This window comes from Zingiber officinale, chromosome 4A, assembly GCF_018446385.1.
Source record: "Zingiber officinale cultivar Zhangliang chromosome 4A, Zo_v1.1, whole genome shotgun sequence".
Lineage (NCBI taxonomy): Eukaryota > Viridiplantae > Streptophyta > Magnoliopsida > Zingiberales > Zingiberaceae > Zingiber > Zingiber officinale.
The window spans coordinates 153,405,802-153,424,662 of NC_055992.1; the positions used below are offsets into that span (position 1 = coordinate 153,405,802).

Consider the following 18,861-nt stretch of genomic DNA (forward strand, 5'->3'; position numbering starts at 1 on the left):
TTCAAAACACTGGAGAGTACGATGGAGCTTCTGGACTGGCCAGAACATGAGAAGGTGAAGTGCGCCTCCTTCTGTCTGATAGGAGATGCACGCATGTGGTGGGAGAGAATCAGAGCGAAGCGCCCAGTAAATCAAATGACATGGGCAAACTTCGAGAAAGAATTCTTTGAGGAGTTCTTTCACACGAGGGTCACTAACCGCCACTACGACGAGTTCACTGAGTTTCGTCAGGGCAACCTATCAGTTGAGGAAGCCGTGAAGAAATTCAACAGGTTAGCTCGTCTATGCCCTGAATTAGTCAGCACAGAAAGGAAACGAGTCCGGTTGATACTCAAGATGCTGAGGCCGGAAATAGCGATGAACGTGGCTGGTGGCGTTCATAGGCCACAAACCACCGAAGAGCTAGTGAGCAGTGCTCTAATCACTGAGCATTACCAGAATAGCATCAAGCAGCAGAAGCAAGTCCTCTCAGAAGCTAAAGGTCAAGGAGGCTTAGTCACTCAGAAACAGCAGGGTCACAGCTCCCATGGCTTTAACTGGAAAGGGAACTCCAGCAACAAGCGCAAACCAGGGAGTTACCCAAAAGGAGGGCCAGCCAGCAAGCAGCCCAGTTATCCAAAGTGTGCTACTTGTGGGAAATTCCATCCTGGAGTTTGTCGTAAGGGCACACGAGGATGCTTTGAATGCGAACAGAAAGTCATATTCCAACCTGAAGCGGAAGCACAGTTTGAATTCGTCGGAGAACCCAGGAGAAAGGCCAAGAAGTTTCTCTCAGCTATGAAGGCACGGAGGTTGATGGATTCAGGATGTACGGGGTTCTTAGCACACGTAGTCAGCACCAGTCAGGACAAGGACCAACAACTAGCAGATGTCCGAGTCGTATGTGACTACCCAGCAGTCTTCCCTGAAGAGTTACCAGGCCTAGCACCAGACAGGGAGACCGAATTTGAGATAGAGCTCATTCCCGGTACAAATCCTATCTCCAAAGCACCTTACCGCATGGCTCCAGCAGAACTGAAGGAACTTCATAAGCAACTACAGGAGCTGCTTGACAAAGGCTTCATACGCCCTAGTCACTCACCATGGGGAGCGCCTGTATTGTTCGTGAAGAAGAAGGACGGGAGCATGCGTTTGTGCATAGACTACAGAGCATTGAACCAAGTCACCATCAAGAATAAGTACCCTCTTCCCAGAATAGATGACCTGTTTGATCAGCTAAAGGGAGCAGCAGTGTTCTCTAAAATAGACCTCAGATCAGGTTATCATCAGATGAAGGTTAAAGAAAGGGACATACCCAAGACAACATTCAGGACTAGATACGGACATTACGAGTTCGTAGTCATGCCCTTTGGCGTGACAAATGCTCCAGCTACTTTCATGGACCTCATGAACAGAGTATTCAGGGAATATTTAGATAAGTTTGTTATCGTGTTCATCGACGACATCCTTATCTATTCTAGAACTCAGGAAGAACACGCAGAGCACCTGAGGACAGTATTACAGACCCTTCAGCAGAATCAGCTGTACGCCAAGTTCACAAAATGTGAATTTTGGTTAGATCAGGTGTCCTTCTTGGGTCACATCATCTCGAACGATGGTATCATGGTAGATCCCAGTAAGATAGAAGCTATGAGCAACTGGAAAAGACCCAAAAACACCAACGAGATCAGAAGCTTTCTGGGATTAGCAGGTTACTACAGGAAGTTCGTAGAGGACTTCTCCAGGATAGCCTCCCCACTGACAGCTCTTACCAGAAAGAACAGAAAATTTCAGTGGACAGAGGACTGTGAGAACAGTTTCAGCGAGCTGAAAAGAAGATTGACCAGTGCACCTATTCTGACTCTACCAGAAAATGCAGATAGCTTTGACATATATAGTGATGCCTCGAAGTTGGGACTAGGAGCAGTGCTGATGCAAGATGGCAAGGTGATCGCCTATGCCTCCAGACAACTCAAGGATTATGAGAAGAACTATCCTACTCATGACCTTGAGCTTGCAGCAGTAGTGTTCGCTCTCAAGATTTGGAGACATTACTTGTATGGAGCTCAGTGCAGGGTGTATACAGATCATCAGAGTCTGAAGTACTTCTTCACTCAGAAGGATCTGAATATGCGATAGCGCAGATGGCTAGAACTGGTCAAAGACTACGACATAGATATCCTCTACCACCCAGGAAAAGCGAATAGGGTAGCAGACGCCCTCAGCAGAAAGTCCAGCGCTACCCTATTATCTCTAGCAGCCATGTCACCGCCCCTACAGAAGGAGATCTTATATTTCGGTCTCGAACTCATAGTCGGACAGCTCTCTACTATGACATTAGAGTCTACCTTGCTTGGTGACATCCAGACAGCTCAGGAGCAGGATCCTGAAATTTAGAGGATCAAGCAAGGTTTAGCAGAATCAGAAGGTGGAGAGTTCAGAATATCAGATAGCGGGGTGTTGTATTTCGGTGACCGGCTATGTGTTCCGGATCAGGAGGAACTACAGAGGAAAATCCTAGATGAGGCTCACAAGACTCCCTATGCGATGCATCCTGGCTCCACCAAAATGTACCAAGACTTGAAGAAACATTTTTGGTGGCCTGGGATGAAGAGAGACATCGCTCGATATGTCAGCACCTGCCTAACCTGTCAGAGGGTTAAGGCAGAACATCAGAGACCAGGGGAGTTTTGCAGCCCATACAGATACCAGAATGGAAGTGGGAAGACATTTCTATGGATTGCATAGTGGGATTACCCAGGACCACAAATGATTTTGATACCATCTGGGTAATAGTCGACAGGTTGACTAAATCAGCCCACTTCTTAGCTATCAGGATATCCTACTCCATGGAACAGTTAGCTCAGTTGTATCTCAAGGAGATCGTTAGACTACATGGAGTCCCACGAACCATTATTTCAGACAGAGACAGTAGGTTCACATCACACTTCTGGGAGTGTGTACAGTCAGCTTTGGGCACGAAATTAAAGTTTAGTACAGCCTTCCATCCGCAGACAGATGGACAGACGGAGCGAGTAAATCAGGTACTCGAGGATATGCTCCGAGCATGTGCCCTAGACTTCAAGGGAAGTTGGTGCAAATATCTGAGTCTAGCAGAATTTGCATACAACAACAGCTATCAGGCCACTATCGGTATGGCACCATACGAGGCTCTCTACGGGTGGAGGTGTAGATCTCCAATCTGCTGGTATGAGAGTGGTGAACAGAAAGAACTAGAACTTCAGACAGATCTAGTAGCAGATACCACAGCAGCTATACAGCAGATCCGCCAGAGGATAGAGACAGCTCAGAGCCGCCAGAAAAGCTATGCTGATACACGGCGCAGACCTTTAGAGTTCTCAGTTGGGGATTCAGTGTTCCTCAGAGTAGCTCCCATGAAGGGAGTAATGCGTTTTGGGAAGAAGGGCAAGCTAAGTCCCAGATATGTGGGACCATACCTTATCAGCAGAAGAGTGGGCAAGGTAGCATATGAGCTAGAGCTACCCCAGGAAATGTCAGCTGTCCACAATGTATTTCATGTCTCTATGCTGAAGAAGCATACCCCAGATGCCACCCAGGTGATTGAGCCCCAGTCGGTACAGATCCGCGAAGACCTCAGCTATGACAGTCGGCCTATTCAGATAATAGACCGAGCAGTTAAGAAATTGCGAAACAAGGAAGTACCATTAGTCAAGGTTATTTGGCACAGTCACACAGCAGAAGAGGCAACTTGGGAGACAGAAGCCAGCATGAGACAGAAGTACCCAGAATTATTCTAAGTTCGAGGACGAACTTTTTATAAGGTATGGGGGATTGTAACGCCCGAAAATTCTCAAAACTATTTTAGAAATATTCTATGATTTTTCTGGAATTTTAGGATATTTTTACAGAATTTTTAGAGTAACGGAAGTAGCAAAAATAAATAGAAAACGAAAATGGCCTAAGCGGGAATTGAACCCGAGACCTACGGTTTATGGATAATGTTAGTAACCAGTTGAACCCAGTAGGGTCGTGCTGAAAGGAAAGGGAGGCAATTAAATTTGTATTAGAGTTGGGCTAAAATTTCCCACTTAATATAAATAGAAATTTAAGTGGGGTTTGGTTTATTTTTAATTGGTTCGGCAATTTCTCCTCCTCACCCTAACCTCACGCCGCACCTCTCCCTCTTCTTCTTCCTCTCGGTGCCAATCCTAGGGTTCCCTCCCTAGGGCCCCAAGGTCATCTTCCGGTGACAACTCTGGCACGAGGACGCTCTTCTTCGCGAGAGAAACGCATAGACGTGAGAAGATTGTCGAAGGGGTCGTCTCCACCGGAATTCTAGCGAATAGAATTGTAAGGAAATTAGCGTACGAGGTAAGAAACCCCTCACCTGTAGTATAAGTAGCTTCCGTGTGAATTCCATGTCTTAGTTTAGTAATATGTAGACTATCGACACAAAGGATGCGAGTTAGCGCATACTAAGTGTTCGATTAAATTATTTAGCACAGAAAAATACAACTTAGGCATTTTAATAGCTCAGTAAATGCAATAGAAGCATTTAAATAGTTTAGTTAGCCTTGCCACAGCATATATGGGACTACGGTCCAATGGGTGGGCACCCACAGTCGCCTCTAGGTTCAGATAACCTAGTAGAAGTAAGGTAAATTAACTAGCTATGATTCAGTATTTTATTTTCAGTAGTGGCACTGTACAAGATTAGATATTCATTGGGCTGGGCTCCCATAGTCGGTCCCTAGGTTTAGATAACCTAGTAAACCTTACTAAATTCGGGATTTGCAACCCTGGGTCTAGTTAAGGATGCGCGCACAGCATGTACAGTTGCCGGGCCCATTAGCAGTATGATTATGTATTTTAATCTATTATATTATAGTTTTTCAAAACTCACAAAGATCAGTTATGTTAGTTGAGTTTGAATTCAGTTCCAGACTAGTTTAATTCATGTTCAGCTCAGTTTTCTTTATTGTTACACATGATAGTTATGGTTAGCTTAGTATGTCATGCTTTAGTGTTCATGTTTAGCTTTTACTACACATGTTTAGATGATAGTATGCCATGACTAGCTTTGATTTCTATGTATGATAACATGCCATGTTTCAGTCTAATCAGTGCACTCTCAAACAACATGTTTTAAAAACATATTGCATCGAATGCATGTTTTAGTGATGTAGATGGTTTCTTACTAAGCGAAAGCTTATAGATACTTTCTTTTCCTTATACTGCAGATAAAGGTAAAGGAAAGATGGACTAGCGGAGGCTGGAGGACAATGCTACGAAAATATGTGTGGGCAGGAACTTGGAAAGAAGATCTTAGGAAACTCTAGCAAGTTGTTTAAACATTTGAACTTTTCAGTGTTTTAGTATTTTGCACTTCAGTATGTTAATTGCCATGAATTAGTTAACCATGCACCTGATCATGCTTAGAACACTTCTGTTATGATGTTAGAATGTTATTTGTTAGTGTTAGAGTGTTTCCTAGCCATCTTAGAACATGTAATGTGATTGAGGCACGAATTAGTGCTGAAATCAGGGGTTCTGGTTTGAAATCAGAAACCCAGATCGATCTACAGATCGATCAGAGTTGGGTGGTCCCACTGGATCGGTCAGCTGACCGATCCAGATGCGAACAGTGAGTACCGAAGCTGACTGATCGGTCAGCCGACCGATCAGTGAGCCACTGGATCGGTCTGCCGACCGATCAGTGTACTCCTGGATCGGTCAGTAGACCGATCCAGCCGCATACAGAAACAATATCGCTTATGGATCTGTCAGCCGACCGATCCAGAGTCTTTCTCCGTGCTAGTATCAAGCTGGATCGATCACTGGATCGATCCGACAACCCAATCGATTCATGGATCGATTGAAATGCCTGATTACAGCTAGCAGGACATCCGGGAGGCATAGATTATCTTCCCTAGCATGTGTACAACTCCTAGGTACACCTAGAATATTAAGTTCAGATTTTACAGTAATCAGATTAGTAAAATTTTAATCAATCCAGATTTCCGCAATAGTAATTTAGCACCGCATAATGTAGCGATCGGCCTCACAGCCTAGTCAGTAGGAGGCGGGTCGTTACAATACCAGCTATTCAGTCTCCCGGACCTAGCTAGATTTTAGCCTGGTGTCCGATCCTTCAAACTCATCAATTCTTGTACACTCAGTATAACAATTAGATCATAAAACACCTAACTTAACTCACTTGTCATTCATCAAAACATAAGTTAGACTGTTAGTACAAACTGCACCAACAATCTCCCCCTTCTTGATGCAATGACTACTTGAATTAAGTTAGGAAAAAGATATGCAAAACAAACAACAAAAATGATTTTAAGAGAAGCAAATAATAAGAACGTTAGTTTTGTTCTCTTGATCATTTTTAGTGTTAAGCTATTTTGATTTTTTTCTTTTGTTTTCTAACTTAAACCCTAACCCTCCCCCTTTATCATTAATAAAAAAAACATGAGTAGAAAAAATGGAAAAAGTGTGCTAAGTAAAGTAATTAGGGAACATAATAACATTTTCGTAACAACAAACTTGCAGGATTATCGAGGGAAGGAGTTAAAGGATTTTCATAAACCATTCGACATGCTATATTTGTAAAATAGTTTTTGGGAAGTAATATCATTCCAATGGCATTTCTGAATGGATTTAAAAAGAAATTGCTAAAAATAATTTTAGAAATATATATAAGATTATTTTCGAACATGATTGTAAAAGGTTTGTCAAACTAAAAAGATAACATTTTGCAAGAACTGTATAAACCTTGTTAAAACCTTTTTTAGAGTGTGTTCTAAACACATTTTTCAAAGTAGTGTTTAAAACAGTTGTATATTGAAAGTTAGACTTTTATCTTTCAAAACACATATTTTGAAGAAGTAAAATTTGAAAGTTATAACATGTTTTGAAAGCTAACTCTTGCAAAAACAATTTTAAAGGTAAAGTTTAAGGGGTTTTCAAGATAATTTTAAAGTAAATTTTAAATATACTAACTTTTCATACCTTTCTAAATTATTTTACCAAACAAAATATTTAAAAATATACTTTTAAGAATTTCATACTAAAAAGCTTCAAAATATTCTAAACAAGAAGTTGGAAATTTTTTCAAAATACAAGAATTCTTAATTTAGAAAGATTTTTAATATATCTTTAAGCAAACATGGTAAGGTTTAAAAAATAGTTTTATATTTGAGATTACTTATCAAAAATCCTCCCCTGGACCTAATATTATTTAAAAAAATATAATCATCTAGAAATTAGCCTTACATGTCTAACCAATAGTTACTAACTAACTATTAGAGGATAGCAGTGTTCAATTGGTTAGTTAAGTTAAGTATATATGTCCAATTAGTATTTAACTAAGATGAATTACTTAACCTGATCACTGTAATTTGGTATTTCTCGTCCAGACTTATTTTGATACACAGCTAAAAACATCTTAAGTCCAGGCAAATGGCCTACTAATCTCACGCCATTCTAAGTTTGTGACTACACAATCAAGATAAGCATAGTGTGTTTGTTAGATGCTTAAGTCCTAGATCTATAGGAACATGCTTTCTATGGATTTGACCTCGACTACGGCTAAAATCAATTTTAAAAGTCTAAGGAAGTGGGAATTTTTAAAAAAAAAAGTAAAGGTTTTTTCCTTAGAATTTTTAAACTATTTTAAAAAATTATTTGAAAAGTAGTATGTCTATTTTATGAAGCACATTCCTAGTTTGAACAAGCAACAAAGGTAAAGAGTGGTAAATAGTATATGCCCAAACAGTCACAACATCCAAAATATGCACTATATAATGAATAAGGTCAGAGCTCATCATCATCAGTTGGAGGTGGTGGAGGCTGATCAGGCGCTTGCACCTGAGTTTTAATTTAAAATTTTTAATTTAAATTTAAATTTTTATTTTAAGTTTTATTTTTAATTTAATTTTAAAATTTGAGTTTTCTTTTGAATTTTAATTTAATTTAATTTAATTTGTTTTAAATTATTTTAATTTATGTTAATTCCATTTTAAGTTATTTTAATTTGTTTTAATTTAATTTTAAGTTAATTTGAATTTGAATTTAAATCCTTAGCCATATCACTCGATCTATGTTTTCAATTAGGGGATCATATAATTTTATGAAATGAGTTAAGTTGAATTTTAGGGTTTAATTTAACTTTGTGATAGATTTAAGTTTAGTTTTGAGTTCAACAAATAGACATTCTTTGGATAAACTTCTGAGCTATGGTGAGTCACCTGGACATCATTAGAGTAATCATGCATTCGAAATTTTTCAAATAGTCTTATCCACTGAACTTAATAATAAAACTTTGGTCTAACTAGCTAGGATTGGTAAGAGGTAGCTTCAGTTAGTTCCACTAAGCTAAATGCACCAGGTCGAAGTCATATCTTCCTAAACATGCATAGACAAAGCTTTCCTAACCTACTATCATTCAAAACTTTTCCAGTGTCGTTGATCAAGTTAAACTTTTTGTCCCTTTTTGGACTAATCCTAATTACCTGTCCGGGTAAGTTTATTGATTTTGGAGGTGCCAACTAATTTGGAGACTCCTCTTGGATTATTGACCCCCTTTTGATTTAGGTTTTAGGTCTATGTCGATTATTTTTATAGTTATAAAAAACTTGATGATAATTTAAATAAGCCTTTGATTATTTTTTTTATTTAAGTTTGCATTGTTTGGTTTTATTTTATTCTTTAGTTTGAAATTTGATTTTAAATAATGAATTTTATTTTTAGGTACATAAAATGATTGAGTCTTACTTGCGTGGTTAAGCACGCTTTCAGAATCCAAGCTTTAGTTAGTTTTTATTTGATTTATTAGTGATATAAATATTTTGTTAGTTGAGCTGGATTTGTATCCGAGTCCAGACTTGTTATACACAACTCTTTGTGATTCAAATATCATGTCAAGGTACTTAGATCTAATTGTAAATTTTTCTAGTAGTTCTTTTAGTTCAAGTATTTCGCCTTTCAATATGGAATTATCCTCCTCAACTTTTGCAACTTGAGTTGGGATTTCAGGTTGAATTGACTTAACTATTGAGTTTGAATTCAGTTGATCGTTAAGTATTTTATTATACAGATTTAGTTCATTTATTTTATTTTTAGACATAGTCAATTTTTTATCTAAACATGCAATTACTTTAAAAAATTTCTTGCTAAGTTCAGACTGTATCTCATCGGAACCTTCAAAAACGAGTGCACACTCGTGGCTTGATTCAGGTTCAGACCCGTCTTCTGATTCACTTTCCGAGTCTGGTTCGTAAGCCATCAATGTGAGGTAGTTGGTGTGCTTTGGTTTGTCGTCGTCTGATTCTTCTGAGGATGATTTGTCCCAAGTTTCTTTGAGGACTTTTTCCTTTTTGATATTTGGGCAGTTGGTCTTGTAATGCCCCTTCTTGTTGCATCCAAAGCATGCAACATTCATCTTGTTGTTGCTCGAGTTTGAGGTGGAGTTGATCTTCTGCAGGTCCCTTTTGGTGAAATTCTTTTTTCTCCTGATGAACATCTTCCTTACCAGGTTCACTAGGTATTCTTCATCGTTTGAGTCTTGGTCAGATTCAACTTCAGGTTCTGGTTTAGTTCTGGATTTTTCTTTTGATGTTCCTACAATAAAAGCAACACCTTTTTCAGGTTTGGCGTTATTCTATTCATGTAGCTCTAATTCATAAAAAAGTTAATCTAACTTTAATTTGGACAAATTCCTCAAAATCTTATAGGCATCCACGATGGATACCTATAGTGTATTTCAAGGAAATGCGTTTAGTGCGTACCTTATAAGATCTCGGTTCTCCATCTGGTGGCCGATTGTGTGAAGTCCGTTGAGGATATCATTTATCCTCAGGTGCAGCTGACTAGCAGTCTCACCTTCCTACATTTTTATATTAAATAACTTATTTAAAAATAAATCCCTTTTAATTACCTTTGCGACGTTAATTCCCTCGTGTAGTTCTATGAGCTTGTCCTATAACTCCTTTGTATTTTCCTGTGGGCCGACGTGGTTTAGCTCCTCCTTTATTAACCCGCACTAGATTGTGTTGAGGGCCTTGAAGATGATTTGGACCTTCTTTTTCATTTCCAGATTTTTCTGAGTCTATTGGAATTCCGATGTTGTGATCGACTGGCGCCTTGTATCCATTGGTGACGCTGAACAACTGGTCGTAATTGGTCTTCAGATACACTTCCATCTACCTCTTCTAATAGGGGAAGTCGTCTCTATTGAAGAGAGGGGGATGTGCAGTACTGTATCCCTCAAGTTGGGCCATTTAACATTGAAGACAGAAAAATAAAGAAAGGTACCAAGACTTAATCTTGGATTAGTAGAGTTTGAGAAGAATAATAAATTTTGAAGAACTTGAGTGCTATTACACTAACTTAGAGTTAAAAAGTGAACGAGAAATCGTTATTTGAAGGGGTAATTTCTACCAATTCAAATTGAATACGAAAAACTTAAAATTCAAAAGGAAAATAAAATAATTTCCCCTGGCTAGGCATGTAAATGAACCAAATGGTTCGCGAGCTATTCGGAGCTCGATTCGGTAAAAAACATATTCGAGTTCGTTCGTTTATCTTATCGAGCCGAGCTCGAGCTCGATTTCGAGCTCGACAGTTTTATCGAGCCGAGCTTAAGGATATTCGGCTCGTTAGCTCGTGAATATGTTCATTTATAGGCTCGCGAGCCATAAAAATTAGCCTTAAAGCGAGTCTTAAACCGAGCCAAAAAAATGAGCTCTAAAAATGAGCTATAAAACGAGCCTTAAATTGAGCTTTAAAATGAGCCAAAAAACGAGCTCTAAAATGAACCAAAAATGAGCTCTAAACAAGCCCGAAAACGAACCCGAGCTCGCTTAACGAGTTAGGCTCGTTAACTTTGATAATCGAGCTAATAACGAGCCGAGCTCGAACTGTTCGTGTGCTTGATAATTCTAAAACAAGCCGAGCTCGAGCCTTGTGATAAAAGCTCGATTCGAGCTCGAGCCGAGCTCGAGCCCGATAACTTAAACGAGCCGAGCTCGAGCCTAATATTGTTCGACTCGGTTCGGCTCGTTTACATCCCTACCCCTGGCTTGATTGGTGGTTGCACCAATTCAAAGCAGAACCTACTCATATAGAACTTATTGGATCGAGCCGCACGTGAGAGAAGGGTGAATCACGTGGTTTTTAAAACTTGTTCTTTTTGTTTTTTTAAAAGATAAGTACGCAGCAGAAAACTAAGAAGAGAGAGAATACATCGATTTTACTTGGTTCAGAGCCTTCGGCGGCTCCTACTCCAAGACCCAGGTCCCGCAGACCTATCGATGGGTAATTCACTAAAATTCCTCTTCCGGTACCTCCAAAAAAGAGAATCGAGTACAAAATAAAATTAGAATAAGTGAAACACCCTGCACTTGTTCTTTTGCAGTACTTAATTACAAAGAAATAACTTTGTTACCGACAGGTAGGGATCGAAGTGAGAGCGCTCATGTGTTTGTGTCAGTCTGCCAGCCGTGATCAAAAGTCCTTGGAGCAATAGTCGGGCACAGCAACTTCTTAGCAGAGTCACAGCAGGAAGTTGGAGCAATAGGAACCTCAAATGGACGTGCGTAGCTCGTATATTAGTTGTGTTTAAAAGCTTGGGCGAGACTGCCTTATAAAGGGCATGGAAGACGCCTTCCATAGTCATTGAAGGCGCCTTCAACGTGGTAAATCTAATCCCGACTTCGCTATGCCTTATCCGCGATGGGGTCCAAAATTTATCCCTTGGAAGGCGCCTTCAAGCCTGAAGGCGCCTTCCAATGCTTGAAGGCCCCTTTGAATATTGTTTATCCGAAGGCTTTTTACTCCCTTTGCCCTGTAAGTTGTGTTAGTCCAAAACTAAAACATCTAACCTATAAAATAAAATTAGCACAATGATAATACGAAGTAGTAATTAGCTCATTTCCTCCCAGGACCAGGAAATAGTCAATGTCTCAAATTAGGGATCCAAAATCGACCTAACTTGGACCGACGCCTATTGTCCCTCAATCAGGACGCGTCCTCACAGAATCACTATCCTCCAGTGACTTGTATTTACTTACCAACTTGCAGTCGGTTGACTAGCCTCTTGACCCACCAGGTCTTCATGCCAATTGTCCGGTCTGCAGACCCAACTGGACTTGTGCCTGTTGTCCGATCCCCCAGACCCAATCGAACTTTCTGTCAGATATCCAGTCGGTCCGTTGATCTATCTGGATTTTGTACCAGCTATCTGGTCTCGCAAACCTAGCTGGATTTCAGCCTAGTGTCCGGTCCTTCAGACTCATCAATTTCTGCACACTCGGTATAGCAACTAGATCACAAAACATCTAACTTAACTCACTTGTCATTCATCAAAACCTGAGTTAGACTATTAGTATAAACTGCATCAACAGATTGTACCAACAATCTCCCAATATGAATCCTTGAGGGAACAATCCCTTAGGGAATAAAATCAATCCCGCTTAAAAAGATCGCTGGATCACCATGGTTCGCTCCCTTCACTTCGTTATGAGGTCGACGATGAGGGACAATTGGGGTGAGCGAGTCACTTTTTATCATATTTTGATATAATAGTACTTTGTGTATAGTAATTTTGATTAGAGTAAAATAGACTTTTTCACGTTATAGTAGTTATTCGGTAGTTATTACACATTATAGAAACTATTAATAGCTACTATATAGTTACAACTAAATCCTAAATCTTAAAATTTTAAACTTTAAATTCTTAACTATGAATACTATTATATCAAAAAATTATTTTTCAACTTAATTAAAATTATTTAAAATTCATCTAAATTAATTTAAAACGATTGTAAATGCTACAAAGTAACTATTATAGTGCTTTTACACGTCGAAATCTCTAGTCAATTGTTACAATATCACTAGAATTATAGAAATAAGGAACAACATTCTAACAATTACTCGGAACTTTCATCCGTTATAGCAGTTATTGATAACTGCTATAACAATAACGGAATAAAGAGTAGTCTTAAATAAAAGGAGGAACTCTTTTAACTTTTTTAGATAAAATAAAATATTCTTTTTCATTATTTACATAATTTGAAATGTTTTCTTATTTATATCCAAATAATTTTACTAAAAATTATAAATATTCACAAACTTAACAAAGATGGCACTATACACAACTAAGTTACTTTACCATGCGAGAAGAACACTAGCATGCATAGCCAGTCACAGGCATTTTCGATACCTTTGTGCATCTCTTCAATGGTCAGCAATCCTGGGCTATTCATCATCCATATCACGATCCTTAATTTCTTAGAAAAACAAAATATTCATCAAAAACTAGCTACAACATGACGTATTGTACTTCAGGAAAATCACTTAATCGATTAACCTAATCGATTGACCTTAGGCTAATCGATTGAGCTAATCTGTTGCCTGACCCTAAACTTTGAACCGAAGTTTATGGTTTCTCTGCCCAATCTTAAAGTCATCTGTGACTCGTTGGGACTTCCCATTATCTAGCATCTAGTCAATCTTTTCCTGTTAGAGCTTCTTTACCAAGTATCTGGTCAACCTTTGACTCACTTGGACTTTTCTCTTATCAACTTCTTATTGGACTTCCATTTTCTAGTTCCTAACTAGGTCTTCCACTGCCTAGCACAATAGCACCGCTAAGACTTTCCATTGTCTAACCTCCAATTAGGACTTTCCATTATCTAACTTTGCTAGAACTTTCCGTTGTCTAACATCTAGTTAGGACTTTCCATTGTCTAACCTCCATTTAGTATTTTTCATTGTCTAACCTCTAATTAGGACTTTTCCTTGCATAACTTCCAGCTAGTGTTGAATCATAAAGATGTTTGGGGGTAAATAGTGATTGTTACTTTTTCGAAAGTCAAGAATACGTCGTGGATAAAAAGTTAAGGAGAAATAAAAAGACAAGCACGCGCTAACACAAGTAATTTTTTACTTGGTTCAGAGCCTTTGACAACTCCTACTAGGTCCGCACTCGTTGAGTACTTTCATTGAGCAATCCACTAATAGTTTGAATAATACAATAATCAAGTACAAGTAAACTAAAAAAGGTTATCGACAACAAAGAAAGTAAGGAGAACTTGATTGCCGATTGTCGGAGGAGCGTTATAGTTTCGTAGGAGCTTTTTTAGAGCAGCGCACAAGAATGAAAGTTGTAGGACTTGATGTTTTTTAAGATGTTGGTTGAATGTTGCTTTTATAGCTCCATCTGGGCACTTGGATCCCCTCTCGGGCGCCTGGACTGTGCTGACGTGACGAGCTCTCTATGAACTTTATCCTCGAAGTTTATCCACCTCAGAGCACCCAGACCCCCTCCGAGCACCTAGACCATTGACAGAGTCGTAACTTCCATGAGATCAGAGAGGCAATTGTTAGAGTATATACTAAAAGCCTAGCTTTTGTGAACATTTATTTTTGAAATAAAAGAATCGCATTGGTCAAATGCCTATATTTTATTTGTTAAGTGTAGTTGTTCAATTAATTTATATTGTAGATAACATGGTGTGTGGTGTCACACACAGAAGATCATGTTATTAGTTCTTTATAAATTATAAACAGTTGCTCACTACTAAGATGGAAAGGAACAAACCATTGAAATAGTCGTAATGTAATTAGGTATTAGTTTATCTTGACTAATAAATTACACTAGTACACTCTAAGTGTATTGAGTATGACCATTTTAGGTAAGTTCTTTTTATACTGACTTAATAAAAGAACTAGACCTTAGTTATTATGGAAGTGTGTGCTCTTAATCCTAATATAATAACAAACATATATATTTAATATTTATTTCTTTAACTTATCAAAGGGTGAGATTTAGCTTGATAAATCAATAGACCCGATAAGTTGGGAAATGATATTACTTATAGTGTGTGTTGTTGATTATAGAAGGAAACTGTGTCCTAGTAATCTAGGTTGAGAATGCCCCCAAGAGGAGCTCATAAGGATTATCATCACTACAAGAAAAATCCTCATAGACATCGGTGGAACAACAACAGTTTTAAGCAAAAACCGATGTCTTTGAGTATTTTACAACTATTTTTCCAAAAATCGATATCTATGAGCGCAGATTTTCGCTCATAGACATCGCCTAAAAAATCGATAACTATGAGCGCTTTTTTTTCGTTAATAGACACCGATTTTAACAGCAGTTTTTAAAATCCGGTGTTAATGAACCAAAATAAAATAATTTAATTTTTCCACCCATACTTAGCGAAAATTTGCAACACTTCACTCTTCCCTCCAAACCTAAACCTAGAGCGTCGTCCACCGTATACACTTCACTCTTCCCTCCAACAGTTCACTCTTCACTCAGCCTCACCTCCCTCTTCTCCTCTCCAAGCTCTCTGCGGAGACAGATCTGAGAGTTCCCGAGATCCAGTCGTTGTCGGATCTTCCTGTCGATGAGGTAAACTTCCTTCCTCGACCTGGGATCTAGGCGATTTCTTTGCCGCAATGTACCTCTCTTGCATTTTTCGTCGAGATCCAAGGACCTACGATTCTGGATCTGCTATTTTTATCTTCAGATTCTTGCTTAATGTTACTGTGTTTGAGTTTTTTTTTTCATTATCTTGTTTGTCCAACGGTGCCTCAGATCGAGCTGCCTTTCCGATCTTATTGCTCCGTCTGGTAATTTCTCTTTTCGACTTCCAGATCTGTACGATTTCTCTGCTGCATTTAGTTTAATTTCTCCTCGGATCCATCTTGTATTAGCTTTGCAGGTTGTGACCTATTGTTTTCACATGCGGAAGGAAGAACTTGCTTTTTTCCATTTAGGGTTTACTACTTATTTCGTCTTGGTGTTTATTAAATTATTACTTGGTAATGATGTTGAAAAAGCTTAAAATTAGTGTTTTTTTTTTAAAACTTTCTAGATTCGATTGTTTGGGCATTGATTTTCATTTGTTTCTGAAGTAGCTTTTGTTGTGTTTATTATCTAGAAGATTTCTCTATTGAAGGGAGAAAAAGGGATTCTAAGAGTTGAATGACACATTGCTTTGTTTTTGACTTTGACTTCTTCAGTCGTCTTGTGAATTGTGAAGGAAGTTGGTGTTGGATCTTAGGCCTGAGTTGTAAAAAGAAAGAGCATAGAAGAAACAGTGTCAAATGGGGCCTTTTTCATTCTCCAAGAAATTATCCTCATTGTATACATTGGCTTTACTGGCCGTGTTTCTGTTTTGTGTCTCTAGTAATGCACTTGGGTGAGCTCCCATATAGCTATTATAGCCTTCCATATTGCCATCCACAAGGTGCAATCAAAAGGAGTGCAGAGAATTTGGGTGAGCTTCTCATGGGTGACCAGATTGATAACTCTCCATACCGATTCCATGTTAATGTTAATGAATCACTAGCAACCAATGCTCCAGTTTGGTTGGCTATCCAATGCTGCCCACATGGACTGAAATTCATCGCCAAGATAATGGCTACAACCCAGCTGGATGTACACAGGATGTTGCCGTATAAACAAGCTATCAGCACTACTTTATAGCTTTCCATGTAAACTTTCAGGCTTTCTGTTTGCCACATAGTTGATACCCAGAGGAATTAGCTGATTATTAGCGTTTAGGGCCTTCTAAGTTACATTACTAGTCAGCAAGGATTGTGGTCTACAAGGCGTCATAAAACTAGGTTTTGTAGGTTACATTTCTGAGTCTTCATGCTCAAATGTTGTCAACAACTATGTTGTGCACACATTCTGTACTGCGTGAACCATGTCTTTCAATTTGATTCTTTTGTCTTATTATTTCAGTGAGGTCTGAATTTGTTATTGCATAGATTGGCTAAGAGACAATGCAACTGTGCCTGTTCAGTGGTTTGATCGTTCACTTGATACAAAATGGGCTAGAGATTTTTTGGATAAAATGTAAAATCTATGTCATGTCTTCCCGTTAAAATACTAAAAATCTGATATAAGCACTGAGTTACAGTTAGGATTTTCTTGTTACCTAAACTGAATGAAACCCTCGAGTTATGTCTCAAACATTTCTTCTGTAGATTTTTTTCATGTAGGAAACAAGTTGAAAATCTCTGTATCGTTTTATGTATACTTGATCTAAAGATGTTTATAATTCACACCCAGGAAACATAACCTCTCCACTTGCTTCTGATAAAGATTGGAGCAGAGCTCTCAAGGAAGTGGATAAACTCACCCAATGATGAATGTGAAATCTTGTCAACAGGTGTAGGTTTGATTTCAAGTCAGCCAGGATCCAACTTGTTCTGCAATTGATATATTCCCCATGCGGAAGGCCATGGTCAGCATGCTGAGTAGCCGCTCTCACTCGTGAGTTTTTTCCTGTTTTCCATTCAAATTATGCTTTTTGTTTGATTATGATCCTTCTTTACATTCTCATTTATAGAAAGATTGTTAGATTTCTGCTTGACATTTTTAGCTGGTAGTGAGCGTCTTGGCAAGATTGAAGTAGAAGGAGAGATGCTGAAGGAATCTTAATTCATCAATAAATCTCTATCAGCTTTGGGAGATGTGATCTCTGCTCTTGCCTCCAAGAACCCACATATTCCATATAGATTCCTTCTAATGCTCATAGTCATATGCTTCTATTTTACTATCTAAACTAGTTTGAATTTTTCATTGTACTAGAGGAGAGATGAATTTTGCAGGAACTCTAAGCTAACACATTTGCTCCAGAGCTCTCTAGGTGAGAAAAAACCTTAAGAATAGTAAACATCTAGCTGTGATGATCTTGTTGTTTAGGTTCAAAAACAACAACTAGTTTATATCGTTATTTTTATTGCCAGAAGAAAATTTGACGCATTACCTTTCACTGATAATTTTGATTCACAATAGGAGATTGCAAGACACTCATGTTTGCACATATTACCCTTATAACAGATTATTTCAAATGTGCAGATCAAAGAAACTGAACAAACAAGTAAAAATTATCAGCAAAAGGTTACTTATCTCATTTTCAATCTCTATTTGAGTAGAATTTATAGCATCTTTAATTCCCCTTATGTAAGCAACAAACTGCTTTATATCCATATTGACTATTTTCTTCTATTCAGGTAAGAGAACTGGAGAATCAATTAAATGGTGAGAGGACAACCAAGAAGGATGTTGCAAAGTTCCCAAAGCCTCCAGTGGCTCCTTTAAGATGGAGGTCTCCTTTACAAAGAATCACCAATCAGTTGTCATCCTCAGGACATCAAATAAGCAGAGGTGTCCATCCAGTAATAGATAAAGAGAATTGTCTATTAACAAATAAAACTACTGGGGAAGATTTAGTTAAATCTCTGTACAGAGCAAGAAGGATAACGTTGGCACCAGTAAGAAGAATATTTGTGTACTATCTATTACCTTTTGATGTTGTAAGAAGAATAGTTATGTGTAATTTGTGGATACTGACTTGATGTGCACAATATCTATTATCTTTTTATGTTGTAGGAAGAATATTTATGTGTTGGTTATATGGATATTGACTTGGTGTGTTTAGATACATCGGTGTATTTTTATTTGTGATTTTCTTAGTGAATTAATAATATTAACTTAATTTTATGATTTGCTTGGTGATAATATTGGTTTTTCACTATTTTGGAAATCAAATTTGTGTCGTTAAACAATATTGATATTACATCGGTTTTCCACCGCTGCAAAACTGGTGTCATTAACTAATATTACATCAGTTGTATACCGCTGCCAAAACTGGTGTTATTAACATATAATATTACATCGGTTTTACACCCGATGTCGTTAAGTGATACTACATCGGTTATAACCCGATGTCTAAAATGGCAGACCTTTTACATCACCTTCATAGACATCGGTCTAAAATGTAATAGACATCGGTGGAAAATCGATGTTTATGAGAGTTTTTGTTGTAGTGCATGCTAAATCCTGCAGGTGAACTTAGTCCGACATGA

At 38.2% G+C, this 18,861-nt stretch overlaps 1 long non-coding RNA gene across 5 annotated transcripts; it reads left to right on the top strand.

Moving 5' to 3' along the window:
• The first annotated feature begins 15,227 nt into the window (after positions 1-15,227).
• On the top strand, positions 15,228-18,292 carry LOC121971741. Of its 5 annotated transcripts, none has more exons than XR_006109209.1 (4): positions 15,228-15,388; positions 17,060-17,639; positions 17,834-17,893; positions 18,007-18,292. It is a non-coding gene; the product is annotated as an uncharacterized LOC121971741 (long non-coding RNA). The 5 variants fall into 5 exon arrangements; XR_006109207.1 differs by having other exon boundaries at positions 17,852-17,893; XR_006109205.1 differs by having other exon boundaries at positions 17,060-17,893.
• The last annotated feature ends 569 nt before the right edge of the window (positions 18,293-18,861 follow it).